At 35.3% G+C, this 13,759-nt stretch overlaps 1 long non-coding RNA gene across 1 annotated transcript in view; it reads right to left on the bottom strand.

Moving 5' to 3' along the window:
* The window catches only part of LOC107651903 (uncharacterized), a 42,213-nt gene extending 29,405 nt beyond the window's left edge, over positions 1-12,808 (bottom strand). The window contains exon 1 of the long non-coding RNA XR_001629210.2: positions 12,478-12,808. This is a non-coding gene — a long non-coding RNA (uncharacterized LOC107651903). The remainder of the gene's footprint in view (positions 1-12,477) is intronic.
* Positions 12,809-13,759: the final 951 nt, after the last annotated feature.

Raw genomic sequence — 13,759 nt, 5'->3', positions numbered from 1 at the left:
GGAAACAATTAAAATATTATGGAACCATAGTAAGTTTTATTTGGGATTAACTAGTTTTCATTTTGGGAATAACTAGGATCAGAGGGCTTTGTATATATTACAGAAGACAAAAAATGCTAAGATGGAAACCAAAAATCATCTACCCAGCAAAACTAAGTATAATCATTTAGGGGGAAAATGGACAGTCAATGAAATAGAGGATTCCAAGCATTCTTGATGAAAAGAACAAAGCTAAATAAAAAATTCTGATTTTCAAATATGTCTCAAGAAAAGCGTATAATAAGAGAAACCATAAGGAATTCAATAAGGTTAAACTTTTTTACATTCCTACACGGGAATTGTGACTTATGAGTCTTAATAACTTTATCAGTATTCTGAAATGTTGAAGGAATATATATATATAGGTAGATATTGGTGTAAGCTGACTACTATGGGATAAATATGAAAAAAAATTGAGGTGAGAAAGTGGATTGCTCTGGGGAAAGAGGAAAGGGAGAGGAAGAATGTGGTAAATATCTTGCATGGAAAGGTACAAAAGACTTATTATAGTGAAGGGGAAGATGCAGGTGGGTAATGTCTGAATCTTATCCTAATCAGAATTGGCTTAGAGAGGGAATAACACTGACACATAATTGGGTATAGAAATCTATCTTATCCTATAAGGAAATAGGAGGAGAGTAGGAAGGGGAGGCTTGAAAGAAAAGAGGGTCAATTGGAGGAGGTGGTGTTCAGAAGTCAAACACTTCTGATGAGAGACAGGTTGGAGAGAGAGAGAGAGAGAGAGAGAGAGAGAGAGAGAGAGAGAGAGAGAGAGAGAGAGAGAGAGAGAGAGAGAGAGAGAGAGAGAGGAGAGAGAATCCATAGTCATGATTGTGAATGTTAACAAGATAGACTCTCCCATAAAATGGAATCAGAACAAATTAAAAACCAGGATTCTACAACATTTTGTTAAAAAAATAAAAACATAGGTATAGCAGAAAATCTGCCTGCAAAATAAAGATTAAGGGTTGGAGGAGAATTCACTATTCTTCAACTGAGGCTAAAACAAAACAAAAACATTAAAAAAACAGGGATATCAATTATAATCTAAGACATCGCAAAAGCAAAAATAAATCTAATTAAAATATAAGGAAGGAAAGTATATCATGCTAAAAGGTACTGTAAACAATGTAGAAATATGAATACTACCCACATATGCAGCAAATATAGCATCTAATTTTTTAAAGGTGAAATTAAATGTTACAGGAGGAAATAAATAGTAAATCTATACTAAAGGGGGAGGTCTTAACTTTTCTCTCTCAGAACTAGATACATCTAACAAAAAATAGAATAAAACAAAATTAAGGAGGTAAATAGAATTTTAGAAAAGTTAGATATGACAGACCTCTGAACAGGAACAGAAAAGATAAGGATGACATCTGTGAAGAGGAAATCTTTGTCTACCTTCCCCATCAACAAAGGTGGAGGAATCTCTGCAGGGCACATGAAATTTATTCCTACCCCCTACCCTTTGTCATCATTGATGTTCCAGGTGCTGCCATAGCAACCCCCAAAACCTTGACTTTTCCTTCTGAAATTAAAAACAACATATGAAAGGTATTAACCACCATTGGGTGCCAAAGAGCTCTTCTTTGTGGTGGCAAAAAATTGGAAAATGAGAGGGTGTCCATTGATTGGGGAATAACTGAACAAATTGTGATATATGATGGTGATGGAATACTATTGTGCTCAAAGGAATAATGAACTGGAGGAATTCCATGGGAACTGGAAAGACCTCCAGGAACTGATGCAGCGTGAGAGGAGCAGAACCAGGAGAACGTTGTACGCAGAAAATGATACATAATGGTTCAATCAAATGTAATAGACTTTTCTACTCACAACAATGCAATGAACCAGGACAATCCAGAGGAACTTATAAGAAAGAACATTATCCACATCCAGAGAAAGAAGTGTGGGAGCAAAAACACAGAAGAAAAACATATGAACACAGAAGAAAAGCATATAGTTTGATATGAATATGATTAGGGTTTTGATGTTAAAAAATCACTTTACTGCAAATATGAATAACATGGAAATAGGTTTTGAACAATGACATCTATAGCCCAGTGGAATTACTTGTCCACTCCAGGAGTGTGGAGAGAATCATGAATCATGTAACCATGGAAAAATGGGTAAGAGTGATTGACACCTCTACCCATCAGCATGAGATTGTGTTCCTTTTCATTAATTTCTGTCTTGTTAAGGAAGTTCTGTGCCCACACTATTTTGTCCTATTCCCCACCCTAGGATACTAAACACCACCAAATGGATCTCCTATACTAGAACTAAAATAACTGAACCAGAGAATTAGGTAGTTACAACATGAGCTACCAGAGGAACTTAAATTGAGTATTATTCCACCAAATTCGATTTCCTAAGTCAGTTTCCTTCCTTCTTTCTTTCTTCCTCTTTCTTTCTTTCTTTCTTTCTTTCTTTCTTTCTTTCTTTCTTTCTTTCTTTCTTTCTTTCTTTCTTTCTTTCTTTCTTTCTTTCTTTCTTTCTTTCTTTCTTCCTTCCTTCCTTCCTTCCTTCCTTCCTTCCTTCCTTCCTTCCTTCCTTCCTTCCTTCCTTCCTTCCTTCCTTCCTTCCTTCCTTCCTTTCTTTCTTTCCTTTCTTTCTTTCTTTCTTTCTTTCTTTCTTTCTTTCTTTCTTTCTTTTCTTTCTTTTCTTTCTTTCTTTCTTTCTTTCTTTCTTTCTTTCTTTCTTTCTTTCTTTCTTTCTTTCTTTCTTTCTTTCTTTCTTTCTTTCTTTCTTTCTTTCTTTCTTTCTTTCTTTCTTTCTTTCTTTCTTTCTTTTCTTTCTTTCTTTCTTTCTTTCTTTCTTTCTTTCTTTCTTTCTTTCTCTCTCTCTGTCTCTGTTTCTCTCTCTCTGTCTCTATGTGTCTGTCTCTGTCTGTCTGTCTGTCTGTCTGTCTCTCCCTCTCTCTCTGTCCAGTTTAGTCTTCTACCCTCACTACCAAGTTTTATTACTGAAAGGAATTAGTTTTTGGTTGCTATGATATCAAGGATAAGCTATCTCATGTGCCAGTACGATCAGTTTCTATGTAAGTTATGTGGCTCCTGCCTGACATTTCGGGTATTTTGAAATATCAATGCTGCTTTTTGGTACTTCTGTCTCCTTTGCAAATGTGTGGACATCTGCTCTTATTGAGATAGCTTTTGTTTGCTGTCACCAATTGTATATCACAGAACCTCAGAATACTAGCCTTACACAACATATTAGAAGCTAAAATATTAGAAAACATAATGTTGTTGCTGAAACAGTCCCTAAAGATGATCAATTCTAACTCTTTATAAGTAGTAGTTTGGTGCACTGTATAACACTTGATTCTTAACACTAAGAAGACCAAGATTCAAATTTAGCCTCTTTTTGCTTGTAGTTTAATGAGGGGCAAGTCACTTAACCTCTTTGAGGCTCAGGTTTCTTATCTTAAAATGGTGATAAAAATGTCTGCATCATATACCACACTGAGTTTTGTGTAACAAGTGAGATAATTTAGGTAAAAGCACTTTCACATTCTTTGAGGTCAATTATTTTAATTTTAACATTCCAATTATCCAGACCCATACACAGAACCTATCAAATACTTAATATATGTTGCTTATGTTGAATCAAATCTTTTATTTGTGTGTACCTGTAAGCCTCTTAAGGACAAAAACTCTGATTTTTTTCATATTTAAAAAAATTCCTAATGCCAAGTATCATCCAGAACATTTGGCAGATACCTAATAAATATTTACTAAGTTTAAAAAAAAGAATAGGAAATAAAAATTAACCAGTCCCACTTGCTGCTGAATGTGTCTTGAAGAAAGAATTGGAGTTTACATGACTCATGTTGAGCTCTTGTTTCTCTCAGTGGCTGAACAGCTCTTTCCAGATTTTTATTAAACTGTTAAGAACTTGTTGAGAACATGCTTTAGCAAGATTTGTCACTTTAATAACTAGGCAGTGACTGTAATTGATAAAAGACTGCAAAAAGATGGGAAAGAATTTGTTCGCACTAATGTGAATTGGGCCTGGAGGTCTCAGGAACCTTAATGTGCTTACAGGAGAAATTTGATTTGAGTAGGCCATCTCTAAGTCAGAAACTGAGATTCTTAAATAGCATAGGTAGACTACGTAGAGTTTTTAACTCTCATTTATTTCAACAGAGTTTATATTACACATATGGATACTGGCTACTGAAAGATCAATCTTTCTAATTTGCCAATTCAATTTTTTTTAAATCATATTCACTAATTGTTTACTCGATCAAGTAAAATTAAATGTCACTGAAAGAAACAATAAAATCAGAATGAGGAGCAGGATTTTTTCCATTTTATTTTTTTATTTTTTATAATTTTTTTTTAATTTTATTTAATTCGATGATTTAGAATAATTTTCCATGGTTACAAGACTCATGTTCCTTCCCTCCTCTCCCCAAACCCCTCCCATATATGATGCACAAGTCCATTGGGTTTAACATGTGCCATTTATCAAGATCCATTTCCTTATTATTAGTATTTGCATTAGGGTGAGCTTTTAGAGTCCACTTTCCCAGTCACAGCCCCACCAACCTATGTGATCAAGTGGTTGTTTTTTCTTCTGTGTTTCTTTCCCACAGCTCTTCCTCTGGATGTGGATAGTGTGCTTTCTCATATGTCCCTCCAAATAGTTCTGGATCACTGCATTGCCACTAGTAGAGAAGTCCATTACATTTGAATTTACCACAGTGTATCAGTCTCTGTATAATGTTCTCCTGGTTCTGCTCCTCTCACTCTGCATCAATTCCTGGAGGTTGTTCCAGTTCCCATGGAATTCCTCCACTTTATTATTCCTTTGAGCACAATAGCATTCCATCAGTAACAGATACCACAATTTGTTCAGCCATTCCTGATTGGAGGGCATCCCATCATTTTCCAATTTTTTGTCAGCACAAACTGCATGGCTATGAATATTCTTGTACAAGTATTTTTCCTCATTATCTCTTTGGGGTGCAAACCCAGCAGTGCTATGGCTGGATCAAAGGACAGACAGTCTTTTATCACCCTTTGGGCATAGTCCCAAATTGCTATCCAGAATGGTTGAATCAATTCACAAGTCCACCAGGATTGCATTAATGTCCCTACTTTGCCACATCCCCTCCAGCATTCATTACTTTCCTTTGCTGTCATGTTAGCCAATCTGCTAGGTGTGAGCTGATACTTCAGAGTTGTTTTGATTTGCATTTCTTTGATTATAAAAGATTTAGACCATTTTTTCATATGCTTATCGATAATTTTGATTTCATTATCTGAAAATTGCCTATTCATGTCCCTTGCATATTTATCAACTGGGGAATGGCTTGATTATATGTACAATTGATTTAGTTCCTTATAAATTTGAGTGATTAGACCTTTGTCAAGAGATTTTTGTTAAAAAGATTTTTTCCCAATTTGTTGCTTCCCTTCTAATTTTGACTGCATTGGTTTTGTTTCTACAAAACCTTTCTAATTTAATGTAATTAAAATTACCTATTTTGCATCTTGTAATTTTTTTCTAACTCTTGTTTGGTCTTAAAATCTTCCCTTTCCCAATGATCTGACAAGTATACTATTCTGTGTTCTCATAATTTACTTATAGTTTCTTTCTTTATGTTCAAGTCATTCACCCATTCTGAGTTTATCTTGATGTTGATCTAGACTTAATCTCTCCCTGTCTTCCAGTTTTCCCAGTAATTTTTGTGGAATAGTGGATTTTTGTTCCCAAAGCTGGGATGCTTGGGTTGATCATAGACTGTCTTACTGAGGTCACTTACCTCAAGTCTATTTCACTGATCCTCCCTTCTGTCTCCAAGCCAGTATCATATTGTTTTGATGATCACTGATTTATAGGACATTTTATGATCTGGTACTGCAAGGCCACCTTCCTTCACATTTATTTTTCATTACTTCACTTGATATTCTTGATCTTTTGTTCTTCCAAATAAAATTTGTATTTTTTTTCTAATTCTATTTTTAAAAAAAGGGTTTTGGTAGTTTGATGGGTATGGCACTAAATAAGTAAATTGATTTAGGTGGTATTGTCATTTTTATTATGTTAGCTCATCCTACCCATGAGTAATTGATGTTTTTCAATTTATTTAGATCTAATTTTAATTGTGTGGAGAATGTTTTGTAGTTGTGTTCATATAGTTCCTGCATTTGTCTTGGCAGATAGATTCCGAAGTATTTTGTACTGACTGTGTTGATTTTAAAGGGAATTTCTTTTTCTAACTCTTGCTGCTGGGATGATTTGGAAGTATATGGAAATGCTGATGATTTATGTGGGTTTCATTTCCACTAGCTTTTTGGTTGATTCTCTATGATTCCTTAAGTAGACCATCATATCATCTGCAAAGAGTTATATATTGGCCTCCTCATTGCCTATTTTAATACCTTAAATTTCATTTTCTTCCCTAATTGTTACTGCTAGTGTTTCTAGTACAATATTAAATAATAAAGGTGATAATGACCATCCTTTTTTTCACTCCTGATCTTATTGGGAATGCTTCTAATTTATCCCCATTGTTTGCTGATGGTTTTAAATATATATATTTATATATATAATGTTTATTATTTTTAGAAAAGGCTCATCTATACCTATGCTTTCTAGTGTTTTCAATACGAATGGGTGTTGTATTTTATCAAAGGCTTTTTCTGCATCTATTGAGATAATCATGTGATTTTTGTTGGTTTTCTTGTTGATATGGTCAATTATGTGAATGGCTTTCCTAATATTGAACCATTCTTGTATTCCTGGTATAAATCCTACCTGATCATGATGAATAACACTCGTGATCACTTGCTGGAGTCTTTTGGCTAGTATTATATTTAAGATTTTTGCATCTCTGTTCATTAAAGAGATTGGTCTATAGTTTTCTTTCTCTATTTTTGACCTACCTGTCTTTGGAATCAGTACCACATTTTTGTCATGAAAGGAATTTGATAGAACTCCTTCTTTGCTGGTTATGGCAAATAGTTTGCATAATATTGAGATTAGTTGTTTTTGAATATTTGATATAATTCACTTGTCAATCCATCAGGCCCTGGGGATTTTTTCTCAGGAGTTCTTTGATGGCTTGTTCAATTTCTTTTTCTGATATGGGGTTATTTAAGAAAACTATTTCTTCTTCTGCTAATCTAGGCAATTTATATTTTTGTAAATATTCAGCCATTTCACCTAGATCACATATTTATTGCCATATAATTGGGCAAAATCATTTTTAATGATTATCTTAATTTCCTCTTCATTAGAGGTAAGGTCTTCCTTTTCATTTTGGATACTGTCAATTTTGTTTTTTTCTTTCCTTTTTTTTTGTTAGACTGACCAGTACTTTCTCTATTTTATTTGTTTTTTTTTCAAAGTACCAGCTTCTAATCTTTTTATTGATTCAATAGTTCTTTTACTTTCAATTTTATTAATTTCTCCCTTAATTTTTAGGATCTCTAATTTAGTTTTTATATGGAGATTTTTAATCTGTTCACTTTCTAATTTTTTAAATTCTCATGCCAAATGCATTGACCTCTGCCCTCTCTAATTTACTAATATATGAACTCAAGGATATAAATTTCCCCCCTATGTACTGCTTTAGCTGCATCCCATATATTTTGAAAGGATGTCTTTTCATTGTCATTTTCTTCAATGAAATTATTAATTGTTTCTAGGATTTGTTCTTTAATCGATTTTGAAAAATTATATTATTTAATATCCAGTTAATTTTCATTTGCCTCTCCCTATACCCTTACTAATTATTATTTTATTACATTCTGGTCTAAAAAGTTTGCATTTATTATTTCTTATCTTCTACACTTATTTGTGTTTTTTTTTTTAATGTCCTAGTACATGGTCAATCTTTGTGAATGTACTATGTGCTGCTGAAAAGAAGTTGCATTCCTCTTTGTCCCTATTTATTTTCCTCCACATATCTACTAACTCCATTTTTTCTAAGATTTCAAACACTTCTCTTACTTCTTTCTTATTCATTTTTTGGTTTGATTCATCTAGTTCTGATAGAGGAGCAGGTTTGAGGGGTAAGATTTGTTTAGTTTTAGAAATGTTGTTTGAATTATCAGTGGGACATTAAGAAAGAGGTTTAGATTTCATGACACAGTTTAGGAAAATAGTTGTGAATTGGGACTTACTGAAATAAAATAAAAACAATGAATAATTGGTGTCAAATGATACTTCTAAGAGAGAAAGCTTATAAATATGTCTTTGGGCATGACCAAAATTAAAGATCTCAGGAGGCAGCTGGGTAGCTCAGTGGATTGAGAGCCAGGCCTAGAGACTGGAGGTCCTAGGTTCAAATCTGGCCTCAGACACTTCTGAGCTGTGTGACCCTGGGCAAGTCACTTGACCCCCATTGCCTAGCCCTTACCACTCTTCTGCCTTGGAGCCAATACACAGTATTGACTCCAAGACAGAAGGTAAGGGTTTAAAAAAAAAAGTTAAAGGTCTCAGAAGAGTATAAGAAACAAGGAGACAGGAAAGGCTAATCATAAAAGCAGATGAATAAACAAAGAAGTTTATTGAAGCATACATAGATCATCTACAGGTAAAAGCAACTTAAGGTAGACAATTCAACTTGAGATATATGTATATAGGGAGGGAAAGAAAATTTATGCCACAAATTTGTAGGCCACCTGAAGTTATCTCAGATTTCTAAGAGAACGAATCCTAAATAGTAAACTGAACTTGAAGAACCCAACCCAAACCTTCAGATTTTATAAAACATACACCATTAAACAATAACTTTTTCAATCATAGCCAATTCTTTAGGAACACAAACACAAAATTTTCACTTGATTTGGATTCGGAGAAAGTGGCCATTTAGTAGAAGGGTATTTTTATGTGAGATAAAAGTATTATGGTAAGGAATATATATATATATATATATATATATATATATATATATATATATATATATATATATATATATCCTTTAGGTGCAATGTCATTCATTGGAAGTTTTCAATAAATGTCTGTTGTATAGATTCAGTTTAATAGACTCCCAACAGTTCCTTCTATAGTGATGGATAAGCTGGATCAGTTTTCTTTCACATTTATGACTATTATAAAATATTTTAACAAAATGAGGGATAGTGATGGGGACAATTTTTAAAAAAATAATATTGAGAGACAGAGTCAAGATGATGGAGTAGAAACAGGGAAGCTTGAAACCACCATGAGAATCCTCTCCAATCAACCTTACAATAAATGGCATGAAATAAATAAAGGAGTGAAAAAAAGCAACAATGAAATGGAGTGAAGCAACTTTCATTCAGCGAACAACTTGAAGAGTAGGGAGCTAGCATCTTGGCCACTGGGGTGAGAGGGGAGCACAGCCAATAGGAGGCTATAAAGGAGTAAAGAGCAATCTCTCCACCCCACATCTACTGTTCCAGCTTCTAAACCTGGCCCTAAGTCAACTCTGAGACTCCACCTAAGGCAACAGCAGTGAAACCCAATGCACACTGCAAAGTTCCAAGCAAACTTTCAGTGAGTAAATCTTGAATTCTGGCCCCAGGTGCCCTGTGCTGCTCCACTAATCTGGGTATGCCCAAAGCAAGGCCAGGAATCCCAGCCCAAGCTTAAAGTGAGGATTTGAATTCCAGTTTGAAGCAGTTTGTACAGTACTCCCTATTGGTATAAAACAAGAGCTGGGCCCCCAGATCTCTAGCAAAGAGAGTCCCTAGGGTGCTGCCCTGCAGGTGCCCAGACCTAGCTAGTACTTACCAAAGCTTAAGGTGGAGCCCCAGGGCAAAGGAGTCCACATTTTTATTATGTTAAAATAAAAAGCTTTTGTACAAGCAAAACTAATGTAACCAAATTAGAAGGGAATTAACCAACAGGGAAAATTTTTATATCAAATTTCTCTGATAAAGGTCTAATTTCTCAGATTTATGGAGAACTAAGTCAAATATTTTTTAAGAATACAAGGCATTTCTCATTTGACAAAGTGTCACAGGATATGGGCAAACAATAAGATGAAGAAATTAAAGCCATCAATCATCATATGAAAAAAAAATGTTCCAAATCACTCTTGATTAGAGAAATGTAAATTAAAACAAGGCTGAGATACCACCTCCCACCTATCAGATTGGCCAATATGGCATTAAGGGATAATGGTAAATATTGGAAGGGATGTGGCAAAATTGGTAAACTAATTAATTGTTAATTGAGTTGTGAACTGATCCAACCATCTGGAGGGAACTTTAGAACTATGCCCAAAGGATTATAAAACTGTGTATACCCGTTAATCCAATAATACCACTGCTTGGTCTATAGCCCAAAGGTGAAAAGGCATACTTGTACAAAAGTATTTATAGATGCTCTTTTGTAGTGGCAAAGAATTGGAAATTATGGGGAAGTCCTTCAAATGGGGGAAGACTAAACAAAATGTGGTACATTTTGGTGATGGAATACTATTTGCCATAACAAATGATAAGGGGGGAGGCAGCTGGGTAGCTCAGTGGATTGAGAGTCAGGCCTAGAGATGGGAGGTCCTAGGTTCAAATCTGACCTCAGACACTTCCCAGCTGTGTGACCCTGGGCAAGTCACTTGACCCCCATTGCCTAGCCCTTACCACTCTTCTGCCTTGGAGCCAATACACAGTATTGACTCCAAGATGGAAGGTAAGGGTTAAAAAAAAAAAAGAAAAAGAAATGATAAGGAAAGTGATTTTAGAAAACTCGAAAGATCTGCAGGAAGTGATACAGACCAAAATAAGCAGAACTAACAGAACCCTGTACACAATAATAGCAATATTGTATGATGATTATTTGTGAAAACTTGGCTACTATCAGCAATTCAATGATTTGGGACAATCCTGAGAGACGTGACAGAAATGCTATCCTCCTTCAGAGAAAGAACTTTTGGAGTTGTCTTTCACATCTGTATATTCATGGTTTTATGTATGAGTTTTCCATTACAACAATGACTAATATGGAAGTGCATTTTGCATGACAATAAAAATTTAAAAAATTTTCAAAAACATTATAATTATATGGAACTGAAAGTATGCTAATAAAATCAATTAAACCTGTATAATAAGCAAAGGTTTAGATGGATCCAAAGTATTTTTATTAAATATTCTGATAGGAGTTTGATATTCAAAATTTAAAAGGTATTAACAGTTATACAAGACCAAGGACCATTCTCCACTAGATATGTAATCACTGTGGAGAAATATGTACTCTATTCAAGTATTAGGCAGTCTGTCATGTGAAAGGAGAGAATTTTTTTACCTTCTGTCTTAGAATCAATACACAGGTATTGGTTCCAAGGTAGAAGAGTGGTAAGGGCTAGGCAATGGGGGTTAAGTGACTTGCCCAGGGTCACACAGCTGGGAAGTAACTGAGGCCAAATTTGAACCTTGAAACTCCCATCTCTACGTCTGGCCCTCAATCCACTGAACCACCCAGGTGCCCCCAAGGAGGGAATTTTTTGGCTTAACGTAAAATGTAAAACTTGGAGCAATAGATGGCTTTTGCAAAGACTAATGTTGAAGTTTTATATTAAGAAATGAAAAAATAGCGAAATGATAAAAGAAGCAATTAGATCTCAGAGTTGATTGTGGGAATGGATTGTCCAAGAAGGTAGAAGATTCCCTCTTACTGAAGTTATTTTGTTAGGGCCTTAGAATCTTACAACAACCCTGAAATGCAAGAGATAGAGCTAATATTTTCCCATTTTCAAATAAAGAAAATAAATCTAGGAAAGATTAAAGCAGTTTGTCCATTTTCATATGGCTAATATGTTAGAGGCCGGACTCGAATCCAAGATTTTCTGACACCAAAGCAAGAGTTGTCCATGACATATTGATAAATGCAGAGTAAATTAGGAAGCTAAGGATGTGACCTAGTCTGATAGTTCCCATTTGCATGTTGTTTGGTCATTTTTCATCTTGTACAACAATCTGTGACCCCATTTGTAGTTTTCTTTTGGCAAAGAAAAACTGGAATGGTTTGCTATTCACTTCTCCAGCTCATTTTACAGATTAAGAACCTGACGTAAACAGATTTGCATGACTTGCCCACAGTCCTAGCTAATAAATGTCTGAGACCAAATTCGAATTTAGAAGATGAGTCTTCCTGACTTTGGACCCAGCACTCTATCCCCTGTTATTTTATTGTCATTTACAAAGTTCCCAAAGCATTCCTTACAAAGTTATCCTTAAAAAATATACCTAAACAAGACATTCTTCCTGTTATCACTCATTTTAATGGAGCCTTTCAGAATTATTTTCTAGATCAAGAAATGAAGATGCAGAAGCCAAATGTCGAGCTCACAATCATGTGCCTGGGCGGTAGAGGCAGGAGGATTCAAAACTAGATCTTCAGATTTTACACACCCGTGTTTTTGCCACTGTCTCTCCATCTACATTATCCAAAATACTATTAGCCTAGAGATAAACAGGGAGGCAAGAGGTATATTACCGTCAGTGACAAGTCCATTCGGAGGTCGTTTTCATTTCTAACTGAAGATTAAGTTCCAAACAAGTCATCCTGCCTGGTTTGACGGTTTTCAGGCTGTTGGGATTCCTTAGAAATCTTCCCATCTGAACCAGTCATTCTCCGTCAGGCCTGCCAGTCCGACTGCCTGGCAGTGGTGTTGATGGCTGACATGGGGCTCTGAGGCAGTGCTAACAATACTCTGGCCCCTGGCCTCAGAGCGGCCCTGGCTGACAGGGCTGAGAATGATCCCTCCGACACGTCACATGACCCTCCCTCCCCCCTCAGGTCTCAGACTGCTGCACAAACAGAAAAACAGACTCTCCAGAGGTCTTCCCTTCCTTATAAATTACTGATGCCTCTCTTTGAATTCCACTGAGTTGGAGATCCAGAAAATAGCTGGCTGGGGGTTTCAAAGCCTAATAATAAAAGCCGAAACGGGTATGATCCTTCAAGATTTACAAGGCCCTTTTCTCATCATATTCTTGGGAGGTAAGGAGATCAAGCCATGGCCTACCTATCTGACAAATTGGGAAACTGAGGCAGAGAGGTTAAAACAGCTATTTCACATAGATAGGGAATGTAGGGGATGGGATACAAACACAGTTTTCCAGACTCAAAAGCCAGCATTGTTTTTAGCGTGTGACATTATCCTCCATATTTCTGATGTGTAATTTGTTTCTCTTTAAAGCTAGTTGTGCATTTAACTTTATCACCAAATGTCTCTTCTATCTTTCTACACAGGGAAAAAATGTCAGGATCAATAGTTTATAATTCAATTTATCCACTATCTAACTTGTGTGAAGATTAGCAACTTTACTTTTCCATAGTAGTGTTTCACCATTCAAGGGTTCCATGAATTTTTTGAAGATAAAAAAAAATATACACTCAACAATCACATTTGTCAGATCTTTTAGTATGTTAGTTTATACATAGGACATTCAGGCCTAGTGATGGTGTCTTTTATTCATTAAGGTAAGCTCACTGTTCTTCCATTTTCTCCCTAATATGTAAATTTACCTCCCTATTAATAGTTTATTTTTTTCTTCTACTTAGCAGAGCAAACAGAAATAGAATAAGAGTTAGAGTTAAGTAGTGTTGTCTTCTCTCAATTATTCATTATTATTTTCACATATCCTTCAAAGTAGCAGTCATCATTATTATTTTTTAAAACTTTTATCTTCCATCTTAGAATCAATACTGTGTATTGGTTCTAAGGCAGAAGAGTAGTAAGGGCTAGGCAATGGGGGTGGAGTGACTTGCCCAG

The sequence above is a fragment of the Monodelphis domestica genome, chromosome 3, assembly GCF_027887165.1.
Source record: "Monodelphis domestica isolate mMonDom1 chromosome 3, mMonDom1.pri, whole genome shotgun sequence".
Classification (NCBI taxonomy): domain Eukaryota; kingdom Metazoa; phylum Chordata; class Mammalia; order Didelphimorphia; family Didelphidae; genus Monodelphis; species Monodelphis domestica.
The sequence above is the reverse complement of the archived record's forward strand: the minus strand, read 5'-3'. Positions and strand labels throughout refer to the sequence as shown.